At 43.6% G+C, this 12,423-nt stretch overlaps 1 long non-coding RNA gene across 1 annotated transcript; it reads left to right on the forward strand.

Annotated features, from left to right (window-relative positions):
• The first annotated feature begins 11,233 nt into the window (after positions 1 to 11,233).
• On the forward strand, positions 11,234 to 12,188 carry LOC306833305. Its single transcript, XR_013780339.1, has 3 exons — positions 11,234 to 11,644; positions 11,883 to 11,932; positions 12,126 to 12,188. It is a non-coding gene; the product is annotated as an uncharacterized lncRNA (long non-coding RNA).
• Positions 12,189 to 12,423: the final 235 nt, after the last annotated feature.

Raw genomic sequence — 12,423 nt, forward strand, 5'->3', positions numbered from 1 at the left:
GGATCATAAAAAGAATTTTGCACTTTTGAGACAAGGATCATCCAAACTGAACTACACTTTGCACACGAACTGAATTCTGAAAAGGAATCACAACAGAACATTATTGTGAAACTCTGACCAAGGGTCATAAGGGGTTTTTTGTGTTTTTGTCCTTATATTTGTTATTGTGTGCACATCAAATAATAATTTATTTACATGTATTTACATGTGCGGTTAATAATTTTTGTTCAATATAATTCACTTTAAACTATATTTCTGTGTCTCTGACTTTCATCCACTCCCAAGCTCCTACAACGAATCTAGTTTTTCTGTTCAGTCATATTCATCCCATTGCAATACCAGTCCTAACCTTATAAAATATTATTAAATATCACGTAAGTGTTACAGTAGCATTACAATATCAGATCATGCGCCTGTCTATCTAAGCATTTCACATGGAGGAGCGCAGCAATGTTCAAAGAGATGGAGATTCAATGCACACTTGTTGAGTGACCCACATTTTATCTCTTATTTTCAAACAGAGTTTGAAGTGTTTTAATCTATCAACAATATATCAGATGTATCTCCCTCCACCTTGTGGGAGACATGTAAGGCGTATTCCTGGGGCTTAATTATATCGTATGGGAAGAATAGAAAACGGAAGAATTTAAAAGAACAGAGGAAACTGGAATTGCACTTATCTGAATGCGAGAGTGCATATAATCGGGACCCGACTGAAGCTAACCTACAAGCGACTCTAGCTACAAGGGCAACACTAAACTCATTGTTAACTCGTATAGCAGAGTACAATATAAGACTGTCAAAGCAAAAATTATATGAATTTGGTAATAAATCTAGCAAGCATTTGGCAAATTTAGTAAAGAGAAGGACTGACTCTCAAAACATTTCCTCAATCAAGGATGCTTCTGGTCAGATAAAGCTGGATACCAACAACACAAATAAGGCTTTTACAGAATATTATGAAAGACTGTATTCCAGCGAACAGCCAGCAGGGGCTTCAAAATTGATAGAGAGTTTTTTCTCCAAGCTAACCCTTCCTATGCCCACTGATGGGCAGAGGACAGAATTGAATCGCTCTTTGACATTGGAGGAAATATCTGAGGCTGTGGGCATGATGCAGTCAGGCCTCGGTGTCGAATTCTACAAAAGATTTAGACATTTTTTAGTAAAGCCACTCCTGAATATGTTTAATCACTCATTGGAGACAGGCTCTCTTCCAAGAACACTTACAGAAGCAAACACTGTCTGATTCTGAAGAAGGGTAGACCGGAGAAGGAATGTTCTTCATATCGATCTATCAGCCTGCTGAATGTAGATGTCAAGCTTTTATCTAAAATACTGGCTTTAAGGCTGGAGAAAGTCCTCCCACATATAATCAACAGTGATCAAACAGGATTCATTACTGGGAGGGACTCCTGTAATAATGTTAGAAGGCTTCTCAATATTATTCAGTTGTGTCAGAATAACAATCTTAAGGGTCTAGTGGTTTCGTTGGATGCAGAGAAAGCGTTTGACCGCATAGAATGGGATTTTTTGTTTTTCACCTTCAAAGAATTTGACTTAGGCGAACATTTTATTGACTGGATACAACTGCTTTACCACGAACCATTAGGGGCTGTTATCACAAACAATAAATGCTCTCCATATTTCTCTCTAGGAAGAGGCACGAGGCAAGGTTGCCCTTATCTCGCCTTTGTTGTTCACGATTGCAATAGAACCTTTAGCCGAGTCTATAAGGACCCATCAGGATATTCATGGTATATGTGTTAACCACAAACAACACAGGATTTCATTGTATGCGGACGATGTTTTGTTATTTATTACCCAGCCGGAAGTATCTATCACCTCATCTTTGAGTGTCATTAAACAATTTAGTGAATTTTCTGGATATAAGATACATTTCAGTAAGTCTGAGGCTATGCCGTTTGGCCAAATGCATTATACTCTCTCTTCTACAGGATCCTCGTTCCGATGGGCAGCGCAAGGTTTTGTTTATCTTGCCATATTTATTACGCCAACACTTCAAAATCTGTCTAAAGCCAATTTTCGACCTTTCCTGAAACGCATTCACGATGACTTAGAAAGATGGGTTTCTCTTCCATTGTCAATGCTCGGAAGGGTAGCTCTGATCAAGATGAATATATTGCCCAGGTTGCTCTATCAATTCAAAATGTTTCCGATCCTGTTGAACAATAACACTATTAAAACAATAAATAGTTGGTTTAGGACTTTCATTTGGAACAGTAAGAAACCACAACTTAAGTTGACAAAACTCCAATTACCGGTTGACCGAGGAGGGATGGCAGTCCCAAACATCAGACTATATCAACTTGCTTCTCAGTTTTGTTATCTGGTCGACTGGATAAGAAATGATTTAGACTCTGTTTGGTTAGATATCGAAGCTTTTAATATGGGCAACCCATTAACACTAGCTAGTCTCCCAGCATTGGAGGTTATAGGTGACAATGTTATTGTTAAATGCACATTGAAAGTATGGGGCTTAATTAGAAAGTGGGAAAGAAGAATAGGCGTTCTGTCAGCAATCACTCCGATACGGAAGAATATAGACTTTCCACCAGGAATGTCAGATGATGGGTTTTCTTTGTGGGAAAATGCTGGTATAAAACTCATAAAGGATTTATATGATGGGAGCAATATCATGTCCTTTGACCAACTGAGACTGAAATATGGACTTCCTCAGACACATTTTTTTAGGTTCCTACAAGTGAGAAGCTTTTTGCATAATCATACTGGGTCTAAGTTTAGCCTAGAAATGTCACCAATTAGGAATTGCTGTTTAAAGTCAGCAGCAACAGGTTTGTGACAGGACGCTGCTACAAGGCCCTTCATAAGTCCAGTCAAGTAAGTGATGCGGTTCTACAAATATGGGCTCAGGATCTTGGGGTGGAAATTGATGAGGACACTGGGTTAGGTACATGGCATTATGCTAATAACATATCAATATAAAACAGAGCAGAAGAATTACAATTTAGGCTGCTACATCGTCTTCAGATATCACCTCAGCTTAGAAACAAAATGGACCCTCAGATGTCAGCTATGTGTATTAAGTGTAGTACAGAGATCGGTAGCTTAAAGCCACAGTACAAGACTAAGATCCAGAGACAACCGATAACTACTTGCACCTTCAGAAAGTGGTCTCCTGAGGCAGAGGAGGCGCTCAGAGACTGTTTTGAGACCACTGACTGGAGTGCCCTGCAAGAGACTCATGGTGATGACATTGAGGGGGTCACACACTGCACAACTGACTACATGAACTTCTGTATGGACGTTGTGGTTCCCACTAAAACTGTGCGCTGCTTCCCGAACAACAAGATCCTTAACAGGAAGAAAAGGGCATTCAAGGAGGGAGACCAGGCAGAGCTGAAGCGTGTGCAGGGGGAACTCAAGGTCAGACTCCGAGAGGCAAAAGAGGAGTACAGAAGGAAGGTAGAGCAGAAGCTGCAACAGAACAACATGAGGGAGGTCTGGGAGGGCATGAAAACCATCACAGGCTGCAAGAAGAAAAATAACAACGCAGAAGACGGGGACCCTGAGAGAGCAAACCAGCTCAACTTGTTTTTTAACAGGTTTGACAGCCCCGTCACTGCAGCCAGTGCCTGTCCCCCCAGCACCCCTCTACACACCCCCTCCCCCCTCTCACTGCCCCCAACACCTCCACCAGGACAGACACAACCTCCAGTGACAATCCATCCCCCCTCCCCCCCACCACAGACACAACCTCCAGTGACAATCCATCCCCCCTCCCCCCCACCATCACCAGAGACCAGGTTAGAAAGGAGCTGAAGAGACTCCGCCCCAGGAAGGCAGCCGGCCCGGACAAGGTGTGTCCCAGGATGCTAAAGGCCTGCTCTGCTGAGCTGGGGGAGCCACTTCAGCACATCTTCAACATGAGCCTGCGGCTTGGGAAGGTTCCTGTGCTCTGGAAGACCTCGTGCCTCACCCCGGTCCCCAAGAAGAAAAACCCCAGTAAGCCAGGCGACTTCAGACCAATTGCTCTGACATCCCACGTTATGAAGACCTTTGAACGGCTGCTGCTCCAACACCTCAGACCCCAGGTCCAACACGCACAGGATCCCCTGCAGTTTGCATACCAGGCAAAGGTGGGCGTGGACGATGCCATCCTCTATCTTCTACACAGGGCTTACTCTCATCTGGAAAAAGGGAGCAGCGTGATGAGAATCATGTTCTTTGATTTCTCAAGCGCCTTCGACACCATCCATCCCCCCCTACTGAGAGACAAGCTGACCGAGATGAGGGTGGACTCGTACCTGGTGAGGTGGATCACTACCTCACAGAGAGACCACAGTACGTCAGACTGAAGGACTGCACATCTGACACTGTGGTCAGTAGCACCGGAGCACCACAGGGGACCGTGCTCTCCCCTGTCCTGTTCACCCTGTACGCCTCTGCCACATGCAGAAATACTCGGACGACACTGCGATAGTTGCTTGTGTCAGGGATGGACAGGAGGAGGAGTACAGGAGCCTGATCGAGGACTTTGTGACGTGGTGCAGTGACAACCATCTGCAGCTAAACACCTCCAAGACCAAGGAGATGGTGGTGGACTTCCGAAGGAACAAACCCCATCTAGAACCTGTTTCCATCGGGGGGGTCGACGTGGAGGTGGTCAGGACCTACGGGTATCTGGGGCTGCAGCTGGATGACAAGCTGGTCTCCTCACAGGTTAGGTACATTATGCTATATAAGTTTTAAGTCTAATGCTAACTGCACAGGTTTAACCTTTACTCTCAGTCACATAGGGGCTGCTAAATCTTGTTTGGGGGATTATTGTATAGAGAGGGGAGGGGGGACTGCGGGTGTGTATTGTAACCAATGTCTTGTGTCCTGCCTGTCTGTATACTGCTACTGGATGCCCTGAATTTCCCTCGGGATCAATAAAGTATCTATCTATCTATCTATCTATCTATCTATCTATCTATCTATCTATCTATCTATCTATCTATCTATCTATCTATCTATCTATCTATCTATCTATCTATCTATCTATCTATCTATCTATCTATCTATCTATCTATCTATCTATCTTTATACATACTGTGTAGTCTTGTGTGCATATACAGGATTATTGGGGGGAAATTGTCTCTAAGTTGAATGTGGTTTTAACAAGGATTTGAGAATGGACCCAGTATGCCTTCTGTTAGGGATGCCACATCCACAGATTAAGGGCACCCATAATCACAAACTGCTGTCTTTGCAGACTTCTGCTGCACGGAAAAGTTTAGTACTTAAATGGATTACACAAAATTTGAGTATCTGGAGTATCTGACATATTGGTCCAGAGGGAAAATTACGATATTTCAACATATATGGACACCGTTTTTTGATTATGTGGGGCAAGAATATGTAAGAATATGTATTTTGGAGAGTACTTCCTAGACCGAGGAGTGATGGATGAAAGATAAGGAGAGGTTCTGTTTTGTTTTGTCTTTATAGATCTGCTCACTGTGTATCTGTTTACTTTGTGTCTGATTCACCATGTTGATTACCAATTTAAGACTGTGCTGTGCCTTTTACAAAAGTTTGCAGAAATGTGTTGATGGGGTGGGAGGTTGTTGCAGGGCAGGTGTGTTTATTTTGTGTGTGGGAGAAAAAGAAAAGTAAAATGTATGTAATATATGATTACGATGGAATTGTAATGTGTTGTGAAAGGGATACTTCACCCATTTACATGAAGCTGTGTATCACTAGAAACATGGTAGTAGTGTTGAATGGTCGTGAATCCAGCCCTCATTTTGCCCTGAGATGAGAAAAATGTGAAATGATCTTGGCACCCCAACTTGAAAGTTTTCTTCATGTGTTGCAAAAAGCGTCATATTGCATCACATGGAGAAAACTTCCAGGCAAAGAATAACATATTTTTCTTGTCTCAGGGCAAAATGAGGGTTGGATTCACGACCATTCAATACTACTACCATGTTTCTAATGATACAAAGTTTCATGCAAATGGGTGAAGTATCCCTTTAATAAAAATATTCATTAAAAAAAAAAAGTGATAGTTTGTAGTCCTACGTACTGTACTTCACGAGATCGTAACACCTCCTTAATACCAGCAAATCATTCAACGAAACAAACAGTGGAGCGAGTGTTCGGCAGACTACGTTAGATGCAGCGTGTAGGAGCAGTATAGATAAGCACAAGAGAAGCTAACAAATGCTATAGCTTAGTGGATAGCTACAGCCTGCAGGCCGATTAGTGTTGTGGAAGACGTTGGTCTGAGAAACATTCTCATAATCGCAACAAATGACGGCAGGTATGAGATTCCATCAAGACGCACCATCACAAGAAGAATACACGAGTTGTATGAAAAGGAGAGGACTGCAAAAGAGACAACTTTACAACGTGCACCCTCTGTTGCTCTCTCTGGGGGACCACTGGACATCACTGGGTAACCATAATTACCTCGGAGTTACAGTGCATTTTATTGATGAACAGTGGGAGCTGCACTCACATGCTCTTACAGTAATGAAAACAGAGGAGACAATTTGCTGAAACATGCACGGAACACTTTATGAAGTTGCACAGCAGTGGAATGTGTCAAATAAAGTCAGCACAGATAGTGCAAGAAACATGATAGCTGCTGCGAGACATGTGCCTTTTGAACATGTTCACAGGCGTGCACAAAAAATCCCTGCAGTGAACTTTTTTTGTTCTTCAATTCACTCTACCAGGGAAATTTGGTACTAAACAGGTGCTGTGCCCTGAAAAATGTTTCTGCAGTTACCTCAGAAATGGCCGTTTTAATGTTATGATTGTGGCTCAGGATTTTCTAACCTACAAGATGCATTATGCCCTTGATGTTGCTATATTGTATTTATTTTTGCTTTGATTACATTGGTTAAGTTCATTTACAATAAAAGTGTGCTATACACTACTTTTGAATTCATTATTGGAGTTTGCGTATAACAATGTGATTAATCGTGATTAATCACTGGAACTCATGCGATTAACAGGATTAAAACTTTTAATTTTTGCCCAGCCCTAAAAAAAACACACAATGGTATTCTTTAGAGGAGGAGGAGGAAAACATATGCTGGCCCAAAGGGAGGGGGAGACAAGCCCCTTCTATAACTTAGAGGCAGGATATCACTTCCGGGCGCTGAGAGTCGGCAACCTATTGCAGCAGCGTTTTAGTTGCAGTTTAGTTGCATCACTTGGTGGAGTCCAGTACTTTTTTTCTTTGCTTTTCTTGCGAGAATGATCATGTACAATTGTGAAGAATGACTGTGCCTCAGGCTTGTATCCAGTGTTCCTACTATACGCATCCCAGAGGAGTTATGGAGAGGTTTTTGTCTGGGGAAGAAAGCCTGCACTAAAAAGCAGGGAGAGGATCGAGAGAGACAGGAAATTTAAACCTTTTCTGCTGTTGATCACCATGGGGAACGTCAGGTCACTCCACATCAAAGCGGACAAACAGCTTTTAGTAAACAATCACCGTGTCTACAGGGAGAGCAGCTTGCTTTGCTTCACAGAGACATAGCTACATGGGAATATACCGGACAGTCTAATCGACCAGGCTGGCTTCATCCTGGTATGAGCGGACTGGGGGAGACGAGTGGTAAGAAGAGAGGAGGAGGTCTTGCTGTCTTTGTTTACTCTAAATGGTGTAATCCCGGGCATGTAACTGTGAAGGACCGAAGTGTTGGCGGTAGGATTAAACCTGTACTATCTGCCATAGGAGTTCTTACATGACATCACAGTAGCTGTTTACATCCCACCATCAGCTGTAGCTGCTAGCGTGATTGACGTCATTTAAACTATGTCCGAATAGTCCTACAAACTCAGCATCCCTGTGCCCTCACATTGATCAGCAAGGACTTTAATCATGTTCCTCTCTCCTCTGTCTTGACAAACTTAAAACAATCTGTAGACTTTGCTACAAGAGGTAATCAAACCCTGGACCTGCTGTATGCCAATGTGAATTGAGCGTACAGCTTTTCTTCCCTCCTTCCTCTGGGGAAGTCAGACCACAACCTCATCCACCTTGATACCACATACAGACCCCTGGTGAAACAACAGGTGGCCAGCAAAAGGACGGTAAGGGTTTGGTCTAAAGACATAGAGGAAACCCTGCAGGAGTGCTTTAATGTTACAAACTGGGAACTCTTTAAGGAGAAATATGGTGATGACATTGAACATCTCATTCATTGCATTAAAGACCTATATGCGTTTTTCTGAGGAAACCATAGTCCCTCCTAAAAAAGATTTGCTGCTTCTCCAACAACAAACCTTGGATCAATAAAGACATAAAAGGCCTTCTTAACAACAAGAAGAAGGCCTTCATGGCTAAAGATCGAGAGGAGCTCAGGGCTGTCCAAAAGAAGCTAGAGAAGAAGCTGATGGAGGCCAAGAACAGTTACAAGGAGAAGATTGGGGCCAAGTTGGATCAGAACAACTCAAAGGAGGTGTGGAATGGCATGAAGCAGATGACACTGAAGATGATGGTTTGATACAACCCCTACCCTGGTGAGATCAGACAGTGGGTCTGGGTCTCCATCCATCACCTCAATTGCCATTCATACCTCTACTGGAGACTCGGCTCTCCCCCCCATCAAGGACCGGTCGACCTCCTCCTCTCTCAGCTTCTCAACAGCAGCTTCAGAGGACAGCCTCCATCTTCCCCCCATTCCCCTGCCCACTCTCACTCTTACTACCAGCCAGGGACAAAAGCGCCATTTCTACACAGCGGTCCGGTATGGATCAGTACAGTTTGGAACGGTTTGGTACGGTAAAGCCTGATCTTGTTTGCGTTTCCACAGCCAACCATTCCCTATTTGGTAGGCGGCATGTAAGCCGGATGCCAATAGCCGCGTAAGCGGGGTTGTGTTTTCTGCTGTCACATGGGAAGTCACGATTCTTTCGACCAATCAACAGACTGCAGTGTTTAGCTCCACCTTGAAGGGTCGGCTCGATCTTGGCACCCCAACGGAAGGGCCCAAAAACGAGGACGGTACGGATAAGTTATTAGGGGATCTTTCCCGGCTTTAGTCTTTGGAAACGCTGCAAAATTCGTGCTGAACCGAACTGAACTGCTAGGTGGAAACGGGGCTTAAGGGAGTTCTCCAGACTCTGCATCACAAAAGCCAGTGGACCAGACAATATCAGCCCTAGGATCCTCAAGGTGTGCTGGGCAGCTTGCAGGAATCTTTTAGCGCCTCTTCAACCTCTCCCTGATGCTGATGATGGTACCTGACCTGTGGAAGAGCTCTTGCACTGTCCCAGTTCCTAAGACAGGACGTCCCAGCACTCTCAATGACTGCAGACCTGTGGCACTCATGTCACATCATGAAGACATTTGAGAGGCTGGTTCTCCAGCACCTAAAGACCCTGCTAAATGCTTTCTTACATCCACTGCAGTTTGCTTATCAGCAGCACATTGGCATGCAGGATGCCATCATCTTCCTGACCCATCCTGTCACTCCTGGAGAAGCAGGGAAACACTGTGAGAGTCATGTTCTTTGACTTCTATAGTGCTTTCAACACAATGCAGCCCTGCCTCCTGCGGCTGGATATGCATCACTGGAGTACCCCAAGGAACTGTTCTGGCGCCTTTTCTTTTCACTCTCTTCACCTATGACTTCAGGTTTAACTCTGGTTCCTGCCACCTTCAAAAGTTCTCCTCCATCGTGGGGTGCATCACTGATAACGAGGAGGTGTACAGAGGTCTGATAGAGAGCTTCATCAAATGGTGCAACAGCAACTACCGGAAGCTCAATATTGGGGGTGCACTAAGGGGGTGGTAGTGGACTAAAGGAGGAAGAAGTGCCCCCCTGTCCCAGTCATCATCCAGGGGGAGGAAGTGGATAGGGTGGACTCTTACAATCAATCAATCTTTATTTGTACAGCGTTGTTTGTTGTTTGGGTTGGCCATCCTCACCAACAGGCCTGAGGAACCTAAAACCCTGTTTCCACCGAGCGGTCCGGCTCGGTTTGTCTCGGTACGGCGCACATTTTGCGGTGTTTCCATAGACTAATCCCGGGAAAGATCTGTACTGTCAGATTTTTTCGGACCCTTCCGTTGGGGTGCCAAGATGTGGAGCCGACCCGAAAAGGTGGCGCTAAACACTTAATTTTGTTGATTGGGTGAAAGAATCGTCACTTCCCGTGTTACGTCTGATTACAGCTGATTGTTTACGTCTGTATTTCTCCTCGTGGCACACAGCCTTCTCTGAAACAAAGCTTGATTGAGTTTACATAGCGGCTATCGTCATCCGGCTTACACGCCGCCCACGAAATAGGGCACACGGGTGGCTGTGGAAACACAAACGGGATCAGGCTTAATCGAACCAAACTGTACCAATCCATACGGGACTGCTGTGTGGAAACGGGGCTTAAGAGAGCTCAGGACTCCCAGAAAAAGCAGGGATTAGTAAATTTAAAGATTGTGACATGCAGTAATAAGATGTGAAAGCAAGGAGAGAGAGAAAGAAGGAGCGAGAGAGAGAGAGATAAGAGTTCAAGGTGCCGGTTTTTCCCCCCAGTAGCAGCTTAACTATGAGCTGGTCTATGCCTAACTATAAGATTTATCGAAAAAGAAAAGTTTTAAGTCTATTCTTGAAAGTACATAGTGTGTCTGCCTCTCGGACCCGACTGGTAGACGATTCCAGAGGAGGGGCGCCTGATAATTGAAGACTCGACCTCCCATAGTACATTTAGGAACCAGTGGAGCCAGTGGAGAGAAGCCAATACAGGAGTAATGTGGTCCCTTTTCCTAGTTCTAATCAATACACGACCTGCAGCGTTTTGGACTAGCTGAAGGGTCTTTAGAGATTTACCATAGCACCCTGCTAAGAGAATTACAGTTATCCAATCTGGAGACACTTTCTACCTGGCCTTTCTTATCATCAACTGACATCTAGTCCAGTAACCAATTCCTATTAAGGAAAAGACCATTTAAGTGATTAACTATCAAGGCTCACTAAACCTATATAAGAATGGGTGAGTGATTAAGTCATTCCCCGCCATTGACGGAATTTTCCGTCATTTGGAACCCAACCGTTCCCCGCCATTGACGAGATTTTCCGTCAATTGGTGTTTTCAGTGAAATACGATAGGGGGTGCTCTGGCGGATATATTGTGAAAAAGTTACAGGACTGTGTGGCCAAAAACAAACAAACAAGACCACCCGCGGGAAAGTCAAAAAAAAAAACCCATCTCCTTTGTTCTTATTTTCGCGCCAGTGGCGTTCTATCAGTCTATGAGTTTGACGCGCGTCTAAAAGATAAGCTCTTGAATAGTACAAACATGCCGGCGCCAGCAAGGAGATATTCGGCTGCCCAAGCTTTAGAGTTAGTTATCGATACAGACTCTGATAATTCCTTTTTTGACGTTCGTGAAACTGATTTGGATGAAGACAGCAGTGGCGACACCGAGTGGAGGGATTCAGGCTCTACATTCAGACCTTCAGGACGTGTAAGAGGTAAGATATGATCACGTTATTTTTTTGATTCACCGTGATAGCATACGCATCTGCTTTTTCATGAGATGCGATGACGTCGAAATAACATATCTCTCATTTCTGTACATAAACTATGTACCAAACATATTTTTGAAGGACATTTTATTGTTATTTTCCAGACACAGAGTCCAGGTCTCCAAGGTCCAGGTCTCCTTTACACAGACATACCTGAGGTGCAAGCGGTGAGTTATGATAAGGGTGTTTTATTTAGTTTGATGGTATGTTATTTAGATTGTATGATTATTAGACACTACACGACGAGAGCATCTGCTAATTTGTGAGAGGAGATGAAAAATAAATCATTTATCTTTCTTTCTGTACAAACTATTTACCAAATGAATGTTTATATGACATTTTACTGTCATTTTCTAGACACAGAGTCCAGGTCTCCGAGGTCCAGGTCTCCTTCTTACAGACCCACCGGAGGTGCAAGAGGTGAGATATGCTAATATGGTGTTTTATTTAGTTTGATAGTAAGTTACTAAGATTGTATGATTATTAGATACTACAAGGCGAGAGCATCTGCTAATTTGCGAGAGCAGATGAAGAAGAAATAATTTGCATCTCAATTTGTACAAAACTATTTACCAAATTAATGTTTATATGACATTTTACTGTCATTTTCTAGACACAGAGTCCAGGTTCCCAAGATCCAGGTCTCCGAGGTCCAGACATTCCCGAGGTGCAAGAGGTGAGATTTGATGACATGTTTTTTTTAGTTTGATAGTATGTTACTTGGATTGTATGATTATAAGATACTATATGAGAGCATCTGCTAATTTGTTAGAGGAGATGAAGAATAAATAATTTATCTTTCATTTTTTATACAAACTATTTATCAAATGAATATTTGAAAGACATTTTACTGTCATTTTCCAAATGCAGAGTCCAGGGATTCAAGGCCCAGGTCTCCTTTATGCAGACCT

Source organism: Symphodus melops, assembly GCF_947650265.1.
Source record: "Symphodus melops genome assembly, chromosome: 12".
Taxonomy (NCBI): Eukaryota; Metazoa; Chordata; class Actinopteri; order Labriformes; family Labridae; genus Symphodus; species Symphodus melops.